The sequence below is a fragment of the Argiope bruennichi genome, chromosome 3 (genome assembly GCF_947563725.1).
Source record: "Argiope bruennichi chromosome 3, qqArgBrue1.1, whole genome shotgun sequence".
NCBI classification, from domain to species: domain Eukaryota; kingdom Metazoa; phylum Arthropoda; class Arachnida; order Araneae; family Araneidae; genus Argiope; species Argiope bruennichi.
In genome coordinates, this window is record NC_079153.1 from 83,830,196 (window position 1) to 83,847,434 (window position 17,239).

A 17,239-nucleotide genomic window follows, 5' to 3' on the forward strand; every position below is an offset into this window, starting at 1 on the left:
ATAATATGGATTATAGACTCTAAGATGGATCTTGTAAATCTTCCCATTTTATTTAATGTCCTTGAAAACACTAGAATCTTAATGCAATAACATTTGATCGAAAACTTTGGTAGATATATCATCATATTAAAAAATTTTAATCATTCATCTACGAAATGTACTTTATTTAATATACTTATAAAAATACAAGAAAATAGGTAATTTGGTCTTGCAATTTTGAGTCGGGTTCAGGTGACGAGGACTGCACCTGAGTTGTACTTCCCATTCTAACATATTTTCATATTTGACATAATCCACAGTGAATTCAAGGTCTTTTAAAATATATTTAAACAATTTGAAATGAGATTAATACATTTATTTTTGTATCGTAAAATGGTATGATGTTAGAAACTTGACTAACATAGGCTATGCAACTTATTCTCATAAACACTTGAATTTCTCAGAGTTTTGATTTACAGAACAATTTTAGAAAGAATTCTCTGTTTATAAATGCTTCAGAAAAAGCAACAATATAATATTCTTATATTCTTAAATAAAAATCCAATTTTGAATTTTTCAGTTTTGAGTGCAGCTAATACAATTTTAATTAAATCAAGATTTTTTCTGTAGTTTGCAATAAAATTCTGATTTTTTTCCTTTAATTAAATTTTTTTATTGAATCTTAATCACCTTTACAGAACACAGTATTGACCCCTCAGAGGTACCTGGCCACCAATTCCAAATCTTCCCAGGTAAACTATGACGTCACTGCAAGCTCCCTTACCCTTTTGCTCCCCAGTTCCAAACTCCCCCCGACCGCTTAATGAGCCTCTTGTCCTATCTAGTCACCGCTTTTAGTGGAGTTTCCACTCTATTTTGCAAGTTCATAAAATCACTTCTTTATAAAAACGAAAACAGCGCCCTGCAATTATCACGGACGGACTTGAACAATGCAGCGCATGCGCCGTTGCTATGGTAATCTTACCCGGCGTAGAAGACCGAATTCGATTTATACGCGAAGGAGACATACAACGTGCTATAGTACGAGAGGGGTTGTTGGTACTCACTTCTTCGGAAGAGACCGATCTAGTATGCCCTAGTGTTGGGAGAAAGGATTCCTTCGCCGGCTCAGCGCATCTTTTGCGGACATGATCGCTTTGTTGATGTTGACGGTATCTCAAAGAAGATTTATTGTTGCATCTCGGTGAATGCAATAAATAAATTAATCTAAATTGCAAGAAAGGTAAGAAATGACGATTTTTGCAGAGCGTTTTTTGAACAATAAATATTTAAGAAGAGTCAACATTAATTTTTTTTAGGATGACTATCGAACTCTTAAGATTGTCAATGAACGCTTAAGATAGACCAATGATAAAACTTCCTGTTTTATTGCGCGTTAGAAGAATTAATATTAAATTGTATAAATAAGCATAAATAACTTTAATTATGCAATTTGTTGTATATCGGTGAATGCAATCAATAAATAATTATAAATTGCAAAAGAAGGCAAAAAAAAAAAAAAGACGATTTTTGCAGAACATTTTTGAATAATAAATATTTAAGAATAGTCAACGTTAATTTTTTTAGGATGATGATTGAACGCTTAAAATTGTCATTGAACGCTAAAAATTGTCATTGAACGCTTAAGATAGAACATTGATAAAACTTTTTGTTTTATTTCGCGTTAGTAGAATTAATATTAAACTGTATAAATAAACATACATAACTTTCATTTTGCAGATATTTGTTATATATCGGTGAATGCAATCAATAAATAATTATAAATTGCAAAAAAGGTAAAAAATGACGATTTTTGCAGAGCATTTTTGAGCAATAAATATTTAAGAAAAGTCAACATTAATTTTTTTTAGGATGACGATTGAACGCTTAAGATAGAGCATTGATAAAACTTTCTGTTTTATTGCGCGTTAGTAGAATTAATATTAAACTGTATAAATAAGCATAAATAACTTTCATTCTGCAGATCTTTGTTGTATAATGCAATCAAAAAATAATTCTAAATTGCAAAAAAGGCAAAAAATGATGATTTTTGCAGAACATTTTTGAATAATAAATATTTAAGAAGAGTCAATGTTAATTTTTTTAGGTTGACGATCGAACACTTAAGATTGTCGGAATAGACTTCCTGATTTATTGCGCGTTACTTGAATTAATATTAAAATGTATAAATAAATCTAATTAACTTTTATTTTGCAGATATTTGTTGTGTGCAGTAAATAAATTAATTTAAATGGCATGAAAAGTAAGAAATAAAGATTTTTGCATAGTATTTTTAAAAATAAATGTTTAATATGAATCAACATAATTTTTTTAGTATGGCGATCGAACATTTAAGATTATCGGGACAAGAGCATTGATAAAACTTCCTGCTTTATTACGTATTAGAAAAATTGATATTAGACTGCATAAATAATTATAAATAACTTGCATTCTGCAAATATTTTCTACATATCAGTGAATGTATTAAATAAGCTAATATAAATTGCCGAAAAGGTAATAAGATTCTTAAAGAACTTATTTTGAGCTTGCAAAATATTTAAATATTTAAAGAGCTTATTAATTAAACAATTAATTTTTTTAATGTTTTTTTTTGTTTAGGATGACATTCGAATTAGTGAGCTGATAAATATTCCTGTTTTAACTAGTGTTAGGGGAATTGATAAGGCAAATAAATAACTTGCATTGTACAAGTGTCAAACTTTGGGAGAAAACATCAATTTTTTTATATAATTAAGGAATAATACAAAACCGGAGACATTGATTTTTTTTCATTTTTCTTTTACTTAAATTCTATTTGGCAACTCAATTGTATTGAACGAAGAGCAACAGCTACAATATTTCATGATTATAATTATTATTTTTATTCAAAAATACTTTTAGATATTATTATTTTTCTTAAAGATGCAAGTGTTTTTTAAACATTAATGATTCAAAAAAGTAAAGGCTTGATATGAGTTAACTGAATTCTACAAATTTAAATAATTATAAATTGCTTGTATCTTTCCGCACATCAATTTAACATAATTTTTTTTTTCTTTAACATAATTTTATTAAGAAAAAAAATATGTTTCATGGCAAGTAAACTTTCATGACGCAATTAAAGTTTTTGATTTGAATTTTTTTTTTATCATTTTAATTTGATATTCATTTGAAAGTGTTATGGGAAATTATTCACAGCTATCTATTAAAATAGTGGAAAATGTGATATTATTTTAAAGAATGTCTTATTTATGATTTTTAGTATTTGAGTTTCATAAAATAAATTTGGATTCGAAAGGAATAGAATAATAAAACTGACTATTTTAAAGAAAATATTACATGTTTATACCCCATTGAATCTCAATTATTTAAAAAGGCAAAAACTAGGTATAAAATTTATTAGTTTATGATATTTTCTAACAAAATATGGAAGACAACTTAGTTTCTGACATTTGAAGACTATTTAAGGATTATTAAATTACTTCTGGAAAAAACATCGTAATGCTTTTTACTCTTGACTTATCCGAATGCGATTCCTATTTTTTCTTCTTCCTTTCGATTTTATGGTTAAGCAAAAGAGAGCGAGCGTAAAAAAGAAATTTAATTTAATTTTTCAAGAATATTTAATTTAAATATTCTTGGGAAAATTTTTGCACACAATTTAAAATATATTTGTGAGTAATTACGTAGCTTTTATAATAAATTAGTATATTGGTATTTTGTTAAATGGATATTGTTAGTTGTTTATCAATTTAAATTATAGTTTTGAAAGTTATTGTAATCTCATCTATATTCTTTTTTAAAATTTTTGTTTGAAATTCTAGTAAGTTGCAAAAATTTTGAGTCTTAATAAAATCTGCTGCGTAAATGAAAACATTTCTAATTTTTCTAAATATTATATAGTTCTCAGTATAATGATGATACAATTCTAAATGCTTGTTGGATTTTTGATCTTTTTCTTTAAATAGTAAGAACATGAAGTATATAATTTAGAATCATTAAAATATTTTATAAAAATGTTTCGTTATCAATCGTGCTGCATTTGCATTATATAAATATTTTTAATGCCTTTATTAATTGGTCATATCATTAATCTAGGTAGGAAATTTATTGCCATGAAATGCAATGAAAATTTGAATACTTAAGATCATAATCCAATCCTAATTTGCCAGTTAAATATACTTCGTTAATATACAATTTGTAATATTTGTTCATATCAGGGCTAAAAGGTTTCCAGAGTAGACTGACGAATTGGTACAGATGCTGCTGAAGAAGATTATCTTTCCAGAGAATGTTTTCTCAAAATATTATTTTAAGCATTTTTATTCCATAAAGCGCTTCAGCATTCGCTTCCGAGTCAATATTTTTGTTTGCTTTTAAAATTATTTAGACAGCGTATTTAATATACTTAATGGGACCTCAACAACAGCTTTTCGTAAATGAAAGCTTCTAAAATTTGCAAAAAAATACGTACTTAGTTGGGAATACAAATTATTACCTCGGTTAAGTAGAGAAAAATCAATAAAACACGGACGCTTGGACAACGGGTCTGGGAATTGCATCATTTTGAATTCAATGAGAGTTTCATATGTGCCACTTGTGGTAGATTTTTTTTTCTTTGGTCAAATCTGTAGTTTTTATTAACACAATTAATTTTGTAGGTGCACAAAAATGATGCATTAATATTATGAAGTTGCATTTTTAATTTACTGCATATTTTTATTTTCCACGATTTTGTTATATTTCTTTCTTTTTGAAATTTTTCATTAGTTCTAAAAATATATGAATATAGAAAATTTGGTGTGCGGCTTTATGATTGCAATTGTAATTCTGAAACAAATTTTGGTTTCGATCATTTGGAAAAAAGATGTCTAAAGCCTAAAATCAATTTTCAGGTGCTATTTACCTCATGCCAAGGTTAATCGCCAAGAATCGTGCGATAATTTTAGTAAAAATCACTATATTCACGCCAAAATCTAAAGTTCGTAACTGCTGTTCCCCAATACTCTAAAAGAGATTCATAGGTCCCACTTGTGGTAGATCCGGTTACTTCGGCGTAATCGTCAGTTTTTGTTAATGCAATAAATTTTGTAGGTGCATAAATATTATGCATTAATATAATGAAGTTATGTTTTTAATTTACTGCATGTTTTTTATTTTTCATGATTTCGTTATATTTCTTCCTTTTTTAAAATCTTTCATTAATTCTAAAAATATATGAAATATATGAAATTTGGTATGTGGCTTTATGGCTACGATTGTAATTCTGAGTCAAATTTTGGTTTCGATCGTTTGGGAAAAAACGTTTCTAAAGTGCAAATTCAATTTTCAGGTACTATTTAGCACATGTCGCGGTTAATAGCCAAGAATTAAGCTGCAGTTTCTGTAAAATAACCAAATTCACGCTATAAATCTATATTTAGTAACTTCTGTTCCCCGATACCCTGAAAGAGTTTCATAGGTGCCACTTGTGGTAGATTCTATTCTTCGGTCTAATCTGCAGTTTTTGTTAACGCAATTAATTTTATAGGTGCACAAAAATTATGCATTAATATTATGAAGTTGTATTTTAATATAGTGCTTTTTTTATTTTTCAGGATTTTGTTATATTTCTGTCTTTTTAAAATTTTTCGTTAGTTCTAAAAATTGTTTCTTCGTTAGTTTCTTGAAGTTAATAAAGTATTTGATGCATGAACAATTTTCTCTAATTTTTAATAAAAAAAAGAATAAATGATAATAATAAAAATCAAGTGCTGTTACTTTTCCTTTTTGTACATTCAGACCTTGAAAAATATAATCTGTAAAAAAAAGAGAATCTGAAAAAAAAAAAAAAGTAAAGAATAGCTCAAGCACGATGATGCGATGAAATGATAGAAGAAAATCATTTAACAGAACATTTCCAAAAATGGAAAAAAATAACCAATATATTTTTTATTGTACGCTTAAGAATCGAAAAAAGCCGTGACCACGAAAAATCTTAAAAAGAATCGGAAAAATAGAAAATATATTCTATAAAATAATACTAAAAGGAAAAGCCTTTTGAGTTAAGTTGCTGATCGGACGAAAACATTTATCCGAGATTTCGAGAAAGAAAATTACCTTCGAGATTCGCAGTTCGTTGGCATCTTTTTTTCTGTGATTTTTTTTCTTCCCGTACTATACTATCGACATTTCTTTCATGTCGTCAATAAGTGTATCCATTTTTTATACAGATTGTACAATAAATATAAAATAAACGCATTTTTTCTGAGTTGCGATATTTTGGTAGAATTATTTCATTGTCAATTAATTCATTTGCTATTGACTTGTGTTACTGCTTACAAGGCATTAGCTTGCGCTAACTCGTTGAGACTGTTATTTATACAATAAGCATGTCTCCATGTGTTTATTGTACAGACAAGTCTATCACGTCTAAAATTGTGAAATTCGGCACACAGGAAATCATAAGGGCAAATAAATAAAATTAAAAGCTTGAGTTTTGAAGCTCAAATTATAAAAACATTTCCCCTGTCAGTTTACGTTGTTGATCTTTATTTTCTCGTATATGAAATATGGAAAAAGTATTGTAACTATCAAAAATTTGAATTCAATATTTCTATGAAGCGCCACGTTTCAGACTTCCTTGAGTTCAAAAAACGCATTTCTAGTTTTATGACTGTCTGTCTGTTTAACTTAAAAACTCTTAAGGTCAGATTCATGAAATTTGGTATACGGTCCTCCACCGAATTTGTAGATGTCAGTCAAATATCATTCAGAGGAAATATCTGATTCTGGCCGTAAGAATATAAGTTTATAATGAAAGATCTAGATGGATAAAATTTGGTACACAAATTTAATATTTTACGTTCGATATCTATCCAATTTGGAACCAAATCTGTAAAGGGGTTGATCGTCTGCCTGTCTGTACTTTCACAAGCATTAATATAAGACGCAATAATTTAAATATATGAAATTTGGCATGTGGTTTTATGATTACAAATGTAGTTCTAAATTTTTGTTTCAATCGTTTGATATAAATGTGTCTAAAGCACAAATTCGATTTTCACGTACTATTTACCTCACACCATGGATTAATTGCCAAGAATCACATGAAAGTTTCGGTAAAATCTCTAACTGCCCAAAGACCTATATTTTGTAACTTATCCTGCCAATACCCTGAAAAAATAACTGATTTACCCAAAATACACAATTTTATGCAGGAGTGAAGCAGGAGAAAACGCATTTATTACAGGCAAAAAGGTTTTGAGGAAGCCATTCCAAGAATTATCATTTATAGTTTTCCAAGTGATATATGTATAACTAAGAAAAATTTTACTTGGAAAAATATTGATTTTACAGATATTTATCATAGCACGGGCAACACAATGCGAGTTTTAAATTATTAAATTAGTTACTTAATTAATTTTTAAAATTGTTAAATTAATTAATTATCAATTAATTTTTAAAATTATTAAATTAAGTAATTATTGGAAGAAATTTAAGAAATTACTATCAGACGAGCATATTAAAGATAAGACAAGTACGAAAGTGTTTGTTTAAAATTTTAAAGAAAAAGTTAAAGGGCAGTCGGACCTCTAATCTGAAACATCGAAGTTTATAATTCTTTGGATTCATTTCTTTATTTTATCTTTAAATATTTTTTTTAATTATGTAGCAGTAACATCATGTGCTGAAAAAAATGTCTTTTAATATTAATGTAAACTACTTTGATATTAAAAGAATTATAATATATATATATATATATTATAATATGTTTACATTAAAACAACTTTGATACAATGACGGTTTCAGAATTCAAGGCTCAAAAGCTACTGGGGAAAGCCGCGAAGATATTCATCTATTTTTAGTTACATTAATGAAAAACTTTTCTCTCATTTACTCATCCCCCAAGAAATAGAAAAATATCAAATGTAATAGATCTAGGCCGAAAGGTCTGCTATGTATAAAATCAGATCCAATTTTCTTTTTCTTTCCACTTATCACAAATTTCAGAAGTTTGCCAGCATCTAAACATCCCCATCATCATATTTTTTTATTTATTTTTGGCATTATCATTTTGTTTCAAAATACATTTTTGGAAAAATTTGGATCATAAACAATCTTTAAAATATACTAATTTTGCCTTAAAAGCTAGTAAGAAAAGCCGAACTAAATTTTTAAAAAATGTTTCCTTTATTAAAGAAACAGAATAATTTTTTGGAACGATATAATTTCATTGGAATCATTTAGTGCAATCACTTTACAATATTTGCAATAGCATCAATCCTACATTTTCTCCTTCAGATAATATATTAAACTTGGTTAATTATTTTGAAAATCGTATTAATTTTCAAGAAAGCACGGATTGCAATGTTCATTGTCTGTCAATTTCTTCAAAAAAATGTTCAAAAAATCTATAATTGAATTTTTTTTATTTATTTTTATAAATATTAAATGATTAAAATTATTTTCAAATATAAATTCATTATTTAAAAATTTATAAGTATAAAAGTACATAGATTTTGAAAAATCTAAAGTACTTTATTCATATTGTGAAACTTGATTTTTGTTGCTCATCATAATTTTAAAAAAAAATGTTTTTCCTAATAGATAAAGTACATTATTACAAATTAGTTTCCTTGAAATCTTTTCATTAAACATTCAAGCATGAAATTATATTTTTCAAACACAATTTGATTTTTTATTAATATTTCTTATTATGTCTGAATATTTTAATGCACCGTTAGTTAAACGATGAGCCCTCGAGTTAAATAGGCTCTTTTTCCACGGCAAAAATCATTGAATTGTTTCAAAAGGAATATTTCTTAAGATAAAACAACAACAACAACAGATAATTGTTATTGGTGTAGTATATTCTTAAAAATTTATTTTTTACTACTAAGTTTTGTGATTTATAAATTAATTTTCAAATGTTTTAATTTCTTTTAATTTATGATGCTTAGAATGGAACCTAATACGATTGGTTAGTCAAACATTTTCTTTTAATTTATGATGCTTAGAATGGAACCTAATACGATTGGTTAGTTAAACATTTTCTTTTTATTTATAATATTTTAAGCATAGAAAAGAACAAATTTCTGGAATTTTGATTGAAATCCTAATACAGGACCAATTTAAGAGATAATGCAGTATCTGAGTAAGAGAGTATATAATGTTGATTTTGCCATATCTCAACAGAGTTTCGGAATATATTGCGAGAGGTTTCGATACGGTAGCTCGTAAATTCAGGACCTCATTTCGTTAAATTCATACTGTTTAAGTTTTGTCACACTGGAAATTTAAAAACGTGCAAACATATACAGATTGATGTGGTATGGTATTTAACGAACTTGAGTTTGGTCCAGGATTCGTCTTCACGATTTTGATAAAAAGTTAAAGGTCCATCCCCAAGCAGAATTCCTGGATCTTCAATGAAATTTGTTAATCAATCGAACATTAATGCCCGTGTTACTTCCTCAAGGGAATATATTAAAATATTTATTATAATAAATCAAATATAAAAATTATCAGATTTTAATTTGCAAACTTTTAATACTGCTAGAAAAATTAGAATCTCTTTATTTTAAAGATTTTTTAGAATAATATAAAAATATTGCGGAATTTTAAAATCACTTTTAACCCAAATTCCCTATTATTTAATTGCCGAATTGCAATTTAATAAAAAAAAGTTTTTATAAAGGCCCTTTTATCACTACGTCAAGAAATTGAATTTTTATTTTAATTATTTTTTACAAAAATATTACAAATACAAGGCGATTAAAATTATTATGAAATTTCAAAATTATTTTCTAAACTTTTGCAACCAGATGGCGCCACGAGGTTAAAGTCAAAATAAAATTGTTCTAATATTTTAATTGTTTTTTTAACTTCTAAAAATATTAAAATAGCGTATTACAATCCCAAAGTCCATAAGATAAAACTCTAATATATCAGAAAATTTTGGAAATATTTGTTACAAAATTTAATTTCCTCAAATCTGAAAATGTTAATTGAATACAAGTGTATAGCTAGATTTTAGCTCCTGTATAAATTATTTCAAAACCTAAATACTACTTTTATGGTTTCTTTAAATAATAGTTGAAACTATCATTTAACTAAGAAGAAAGAATTATTTTTCAAATTAGGCAATAAAATTATTATAAGAAAATAAATCATCGCCACAGAGTAAATTATGTTTGCACATCAGATAATGAATCAAAATTTTTATGTAATGTTTAGTGATATCCTGTGTTGCATGGTAACATTGGAAATCGATTGAACAATCAAAATAATGTTATCGTTATTATTTCTTTGTTTCTTCAAAGAGAAAAGAGGGGGGGGGGAGGTCTTTTTTTATGACGAGGAGGCTGAAGAAACCTTTTTCATTGCTTTTTTTTTCTTTTGTTTATTTTTTTATCCGGCTAGATTACTCTCATCGAGTGAGCTTTTCACTTCGGCGCCTGATATGTTCATTTGCAACGATTGCACGGAAACGTGCTTCTTTTGGAAAATATTTGTCTTTATAATGATAAAAACATATCAAACATACAACAACATTCACTGAAAAATTATCTAGAAGCATTGATTTTTTTTTTTACTTAAAAGTTTTTTAGCTTTCCATAGAAAATTAATTCAATGCTTTATAAAGTTACGAAAGAAAGAGAGTTTTAAATGCACTTTCAGTACCTTAATTATATTCTGATCTTAACGGAGAGTTTAATTTTCAGTTTTATGTCATTTGTTGAGATGTTGTGTGTGGTTTCCAAGGTTACACAAGTGGCCCCAGTGGTTACGTAAATGAATGGTTTCAAGTTAATTTACTTACGTTTATTAAAATTTCAATAAAACTATATGCAAATAATATTTTCTCATTTGTTTCCTAACTTCACATGTAAGCTACTTTCGTTTGCCTTTATATAATTTTTTTTTGCTGACTTAATGAATAAAAGCTATTAATATTCAAATTTTCCAACATACCTTCGGGATTTATATTTTGTTTATTAATTATCTTACAAGTCACTTTATTGTTCCTTTAATATTACTTGAAAATTCAATTTGTCTGCCAAAATATCTGACTCGTCTGTTAGCATTAAAAATTAACTGAAATGAACGGATTTAAATACTCAGATGGGTTCTATATTTAAATATTTATGAATGAAATGTTTGCTAAACTTACAAATCAATTATAGAATGTGTGTGGGTGGCATAAGGTTAGGTGAAATAAGAAATGATGAGTTTGGTATCAGATGAGAAAGCTCTATTGCCAGAATTAATCATGCCAATTGACCCTATAAATTTCCTTATAATTGTGTTCTTTGAATCTATATCTTGTCCAACTTAATTGATATGAGTTACCTTTTGTAAATTTTAAATAATTTACATCATGACTGATTAAGTCATAAATACCTAAGAGACAGAATAAATTGATAGAATACTTATAGAGATGGTTGATTTGGTTTTGAAATGCATAGATTTACAAGTTACGTGGTTGGCGTATTGGGAATTACTGAACCTTTTTTTTGCGTGATATTTAGAATTAATCGAAAGTCAAAATTCTTGTTATTATTCGTATTATTCAAACAATTCAACGAAGCCCTTTTGCCAGCTCTATTAATTTCATCAAAATTTTTGAATTCATATTCCCCACCAAACAATCCGGTTTTTTTTCATTATTGTATAGTGTAGAGTTGTTATGTTATTTTTTGAGTACCGTTTGTAAACTTAGATCTTTATTTCTCTTATTAAAACTTTCCATGTATATCCTTGCAACTTACAGGGAATCCTAGAGATTCCAAGTTCTGTAATGAAAAAAAAAAAAAAAAAAGAGTATGCAGATAAGGAAAAAAAAATGCATGATTAGGTTAGGGCGCTTCTCTTAGTGCTTTTGCATTTCATTAGTATGTTAGTATTAATGAGATTTTTTTAAAATAAATTGAAATTATTGGTGAAATTATAAGAAGAATGCATACAATACATAATGTTGAAATGAATGAGTAATTTAATAAGTCTCACTGAAATTGAACAGTAAAATAATGAATTGGGTGAGATGTGAGGCTAAGTGTGTGTGTTTGACGAAATATAACAATAATGCATTTATTAGAAAATATAACGCTTCATTAAATACTTAAGATAAAGATCATCTTTGAAAATGTACTATGAAAGAAATATGTTGCTTAGTTTTAAAGATTCTTGGATGGCGAGGATGATATATGAAACAGTATATCATTTTCCTAATGTCAATGTTTCTATACAAAACCAATGTACTATGCATCCAACTTCCATAAATTTAATCTGAATTAAATCAATGCAAGTGAAAAACTTTAGGGGAATTTGGAATTTAACTTGCGAAATTGCGATGAGGGAAAAAATTTAAGCAGAAGTTGACTCCAAATACTGTTCCAAGAAATGGCTCAGGCAATCATATTCTTTCTTTTTTTTCTATCAAGAATGCAGTCGACACTTATGTATTATTTATACACCTAATAAACAATTCCATTGGAACTAGATCCTAATGGCACATAAAAACGAAAGCTATATTACAAATTAGCTCTCTCAATTTCCACAAAGTTCTATCATTCGAAATACCTGTATGGTGTGATTTGAATTTATTGGAGTGATGGAAACGTCCATTTAATAAGTTTATAGAGAGAGTTACTAGCTTATACAGTGTTATAATGGCGATTTCTAAACTTATTTTCAAAATGTTATTATTTAAGTTCTGAAAAATGTATTATAATATTTCAATCTATTTGAACTTACTCTGATTAAGTAATGCACAAAATGTTTCAATTGTACCAATTATCCATTTCATTTATTCATCATTTTTTCATACCTAAAAAATTGAGTCGATTAGTTTGGATTAGTTAAATTTAAGTTCATTGAGAAGTAAAACTGTACTGAGACAGACCTCGAAATTATGAATCGTAGCCAGACGACGAGGACATATCTTAGGGAACAACTCCTTAAACTTTCATGTCATTGCTCTAAAATTGCTTTTGAACACAGTTGGTTCAATGTACATCAGTATTACTCAAACATCGTTTCTATGGTAAAACCGTTTTTTTAATTTGAAACCCTTCTGCCTTATAATCGAGATCATACTACCAGGATCATACTACTGCATGCAAAATGGTACGAATATCGTTGCAAATCTGTAATATTGCTATCTTGTAATGCGAGCCTCATAGCTGAAAAGAGGGATTTACAAATTCGTTTTTGAACGTGAATACGTGATGAAAGAATGCCTGGCCAATAACCTCGATCTTGAGAACAAAGTTGGCAAAGTTCAGTACTAATTTGACGGATTTTGTGACAAAAATAAAAGTTTTAGAAAATATAAGGATTTTTGTGATATCTGTATTTGAACTGGAGATACAACGATTCTTCCAGAAAATGTTATGCTTTGACAGAAAAGCTTTTTAAACGTAAAAGAGCTAAAGTTACTCAGACTAGTAAATTATCTGTTTAGAGTGTTGATCGTAGAGCGAGCTTCTTAGCTGCACTATGAGCGTTATTGTGCAATTACTGCTACTTAATAACGAATTAGCTATTTGAATAAATGCTGTTCATTTCTCTAAGCGGTGATTTTGTGACTCATTGGTTTGTATTGCTATCTATATTTCATGATTTCTAGCGAAACAGAGCTTCCTTATCCGTTGTTGAGTTTAATATATTTCTTACCTTGCATTTACCGGAAAATTTTTCATATTAATATCTAAAGAATGAGTGCATTTAAACTATATGTTGTTCTTAGTTTCATACAAATTATTTTATTTTCTATGGTGTGAAAATGAGTACATTCGTGTTTGCAATTTACACAGAACTTTTGAATATATCATTTTTTTTAACAGTTCCTCTTAGCCCTAACGTTATTTATCATTTTTTAACTCATCAAATTTTCATCACTCAAAATAACCTTTTTTTTCACATTTTATACCATTGCCAAAATTTTTAAGAATTTACAAAAGAAATACATAGATTAGAAAGGGGGAAATGTTGATTGTTATATTGAAAGCAATAGGAAACAACAAATCATCAGAATTCAGAAACGAAAAAATAATATTACAAACCATTAGTAATACAATGGGCAAAACTTGAAAAGAAAAAGTAATCCTTCTTATCGTTAGAAAAAATTTCTTTTTGAGCTATTACCTTTCGTTCACCAAAGAAAACATAAATTTGTTGATTCTGTGAAAAGAAATATTAAGAACCATTGAGTTTCCATAAGTGTTTATCTTCAAGATTGCCAAAGATGAAAAATAACGATTTGAAAAACTTTTTTACAAAAACAAATAAAATTAATTTCTGAAAATTTATATTAATATTTCTTTGGTAACGAAAAAGAAAGAGTGCATATTAATTTCTTGTATGTACCTTAATCGTTTAATAAAGTAATAAATAAGTGTAAACAAAAATTATATTTATATTAATATAATATTTTAAAAAATGCTTTCATAAAATATTTTAAATAGAATTTTTGTTCAATTTATATTGTTATACAAAATCACAGATTAGACAGATACAAATATATCATTGATACAAATATAATTAACAAATTAGCCGATAGAAATAAGACGGCATACAAAGCAAGGTATTATTTTTTTAACCGAAATAGAAGGAGGTGCACAGATGTATACAATTAATCATGCCTTCCATTGAAATTATTATAATTATAAAATTTCATATTAAAAATAAAGAATGAAACATCAAAATTGAAAAAAAAAAGTTTACGTACATAAAAAATTATTAGCAACGTGACTAATTATCTAAACGTAATGACTCGGAGCTTTATTTCTGATCCAACTATATAAAATATATCAAATCCTTTCTGCTTGAATTTAACTAGATTCGTCTTATGAATGAGCTAAATTTAAGCAATATAATTTGATTTCCTCCAAAAGAATTAAGTTAAAATTATATACAATAAATAAATTAGAAACAAATCTATTGGGATCCAAAAGATTCATATTATATTAATATTACACGATTTTACTATACTTTTTAAAATACGTCAATTTTCGAAAAAAATGTGACTTACTCCACTCTAACTGTAAAATGTGTTTGGCAGATTTATCTTCCCATTGTGTAGAACATAAAGGTAATTTTGCTTTATGTCATTAGTTCTACGTGCCATTATTTTACTATTTATTTTTTCAAAATTATTTTTTTTATCTGATGGCATCAATAAAAACTGAAAGGAAACATTGTATTGATTTTTAATATAAATTTGCTAAATACATTATTTTAAATTAATTTTTTTCTATTATAAAATTGTAATTATTTGGAATTCCTAATTTTTAAAAGACACGTTTTTTAATATTTAGGTACGACAATAGAAAATTAAGAAGAAAAAATTAAGAACAAGCGTACCAAAAGAGGATTGTTGGTAAATAAATAATTAAAACTGAAATATAAATTATTTCACAATTATCCTTGTAATCTCTATCTATAGTTTTTTTTTTTTTAGAAAAAATAATTTTTTTAAAAAATTTTCTAAAAAATCATAAGAATTTACTTTATACCGATGAATAAAATAATATGCATGTAATGGAAATAAACATAGTGAGTAATTTAAAATTAGAATAATCATACACAACAAATGGTTTTTGGAAAAGTAAGGCCCTTTCAAAAAAAAAGATTACTTATTGGTAATTAATAATATATGTTTTCAATTTGAAATTAAAAATTAAAATTAAATAATGGCAAAATGTTTATTCCTTTCCTATTTAAATTATTTATTTATGAAATCTCATTTTAATTCTAAAAATAATCATTTAAAATGTTTCTAGATAATTTTGTGCATATTTGAGTAAAACATATCTCCATAAATAATATTAAATACAAATTTTCTTAGAGTAATTGAAATAGACGAGTGCAATTTGCAATTTCGTGTTATAAAGCACAATGCATTTAAAATATGTAGTAAATTATTTTTTAATTTTAACTATTTTTAATTTTAATTTTAGCTTAATATTTTGCAGCTAACTCAAAGTTTGAAACCATCTGCAACTATGAAAATTTTTTTTGTATACATTTCATTTTTCTGCTTATGTAATTATTTGAATACAAAAGTTTTAATATTTGTGTAGATATATTTTTTAGTTCTTTTCATTTCCAAAGGATAAAACTTTGTTCTACTTTTAATAATAATATCCATATATTCAGTATATTTTTTTCATTTATAAAACGCAGGTAAACATTGATTTTTTTTTTCATATCAACTTACAAAAAGCGCGTGAAAATGCTCCAAATTCTTTTCTGATTAAACTGCTTTTTTTGTTTACAGATTTTTTTAGCCGCAGGCATATCTTTTGTTAGTCAATATGCTTACAAAAAAATTCAAGTACACAGTCAAGTAGAAGATATCTGGTATGAAAATATTTTAATTAAATCAGGAAAGATTATTACGAGAAAAAGGTATATGCCCCATGGGATGTAGTTCGCCGGTAAAAAGATTTTTGTAAATCCTTCCAAATGCTTTTTTTATATTCGTATAAAAATTATAGAATTCATTTGCCGCAAAGCTCGAAATTTTCTTTGACAATACCTCGACTTTGACAAAAAAAAATGCTTCTCCTCTTCTTCATAAAATTATATTAATACCAAAATGAATAAAGTTATTCGATTTTTTTGGGTAGAATGCTCTAAATGAATGAAATATTTCTTCGTATTAGTTGTTCTAAAATAAATTACATGGAAAATATTCTTTCTTTTAATTTATTAACTTGTAAAACAAGCAATAAATAAATAAAACTTATCGATATATTTTTAAGGAAAAAAATTACAATTTCAGAGGAAGGCAGTTTGAAAGAAACAATCTTATTAGACAGTTTAAAAATAATGCATTATTTTTGTATACACTTATGGTTTAAATTAATTAATTATTTTTTTATTAATAATTAATTATTTCTTTTGAATCTATAAATCCAATTTGCTGATAGTTAAAGACAAGTGATTAAAATTTTCGTCTTTAAATTTAAACAATAAAATTTCTACATGAATTAGATGCATGTAAATTCTTCTTTGTAGTTAAATTCCGAATAAAATGTAAAGAAATAATCTATATATATTCAAAGATTTAAAAATGTAAAATTATGATTTAACTGAGAAACATTCCAAGAACTATTTAAGATCTTCAATTTGAAATAAAGTTACTTCAGAACATACATAAGCATGTTAAATTATCTCTTAAAATTGTATTACCTCTTCAAAATTATTGAAATTGTACTTTCTACTGACCAACTAGAATTCATTAAAAAAACTAGAACATCTTTATAATATT

The 17,239-nt window shown here is 26.5% G+C and overlaps 1 protein-coding gene across 1 annotated transcript in view; it reads left to right on the forward strand.

Moving 5' to 3' along the window:
• Positions 1–1,068: 1,068 nt before the first annotated feature.
• LOC129963757 (uncharacterized) overlaps positions 1,069–17,239 on the forward strand; it is a 90,189-nt gene continuing 74,018 nt past the window's right edge. Inside the window, exon 1 of the mRNA XM_056078292.1 lies at positions 1,069–1,222. The gene's annotated coding sequence lies outside the window, so the exon portion shown is untranslated. The remainder of the gene's footprint in view (positions 1,223–17,239) is intronic.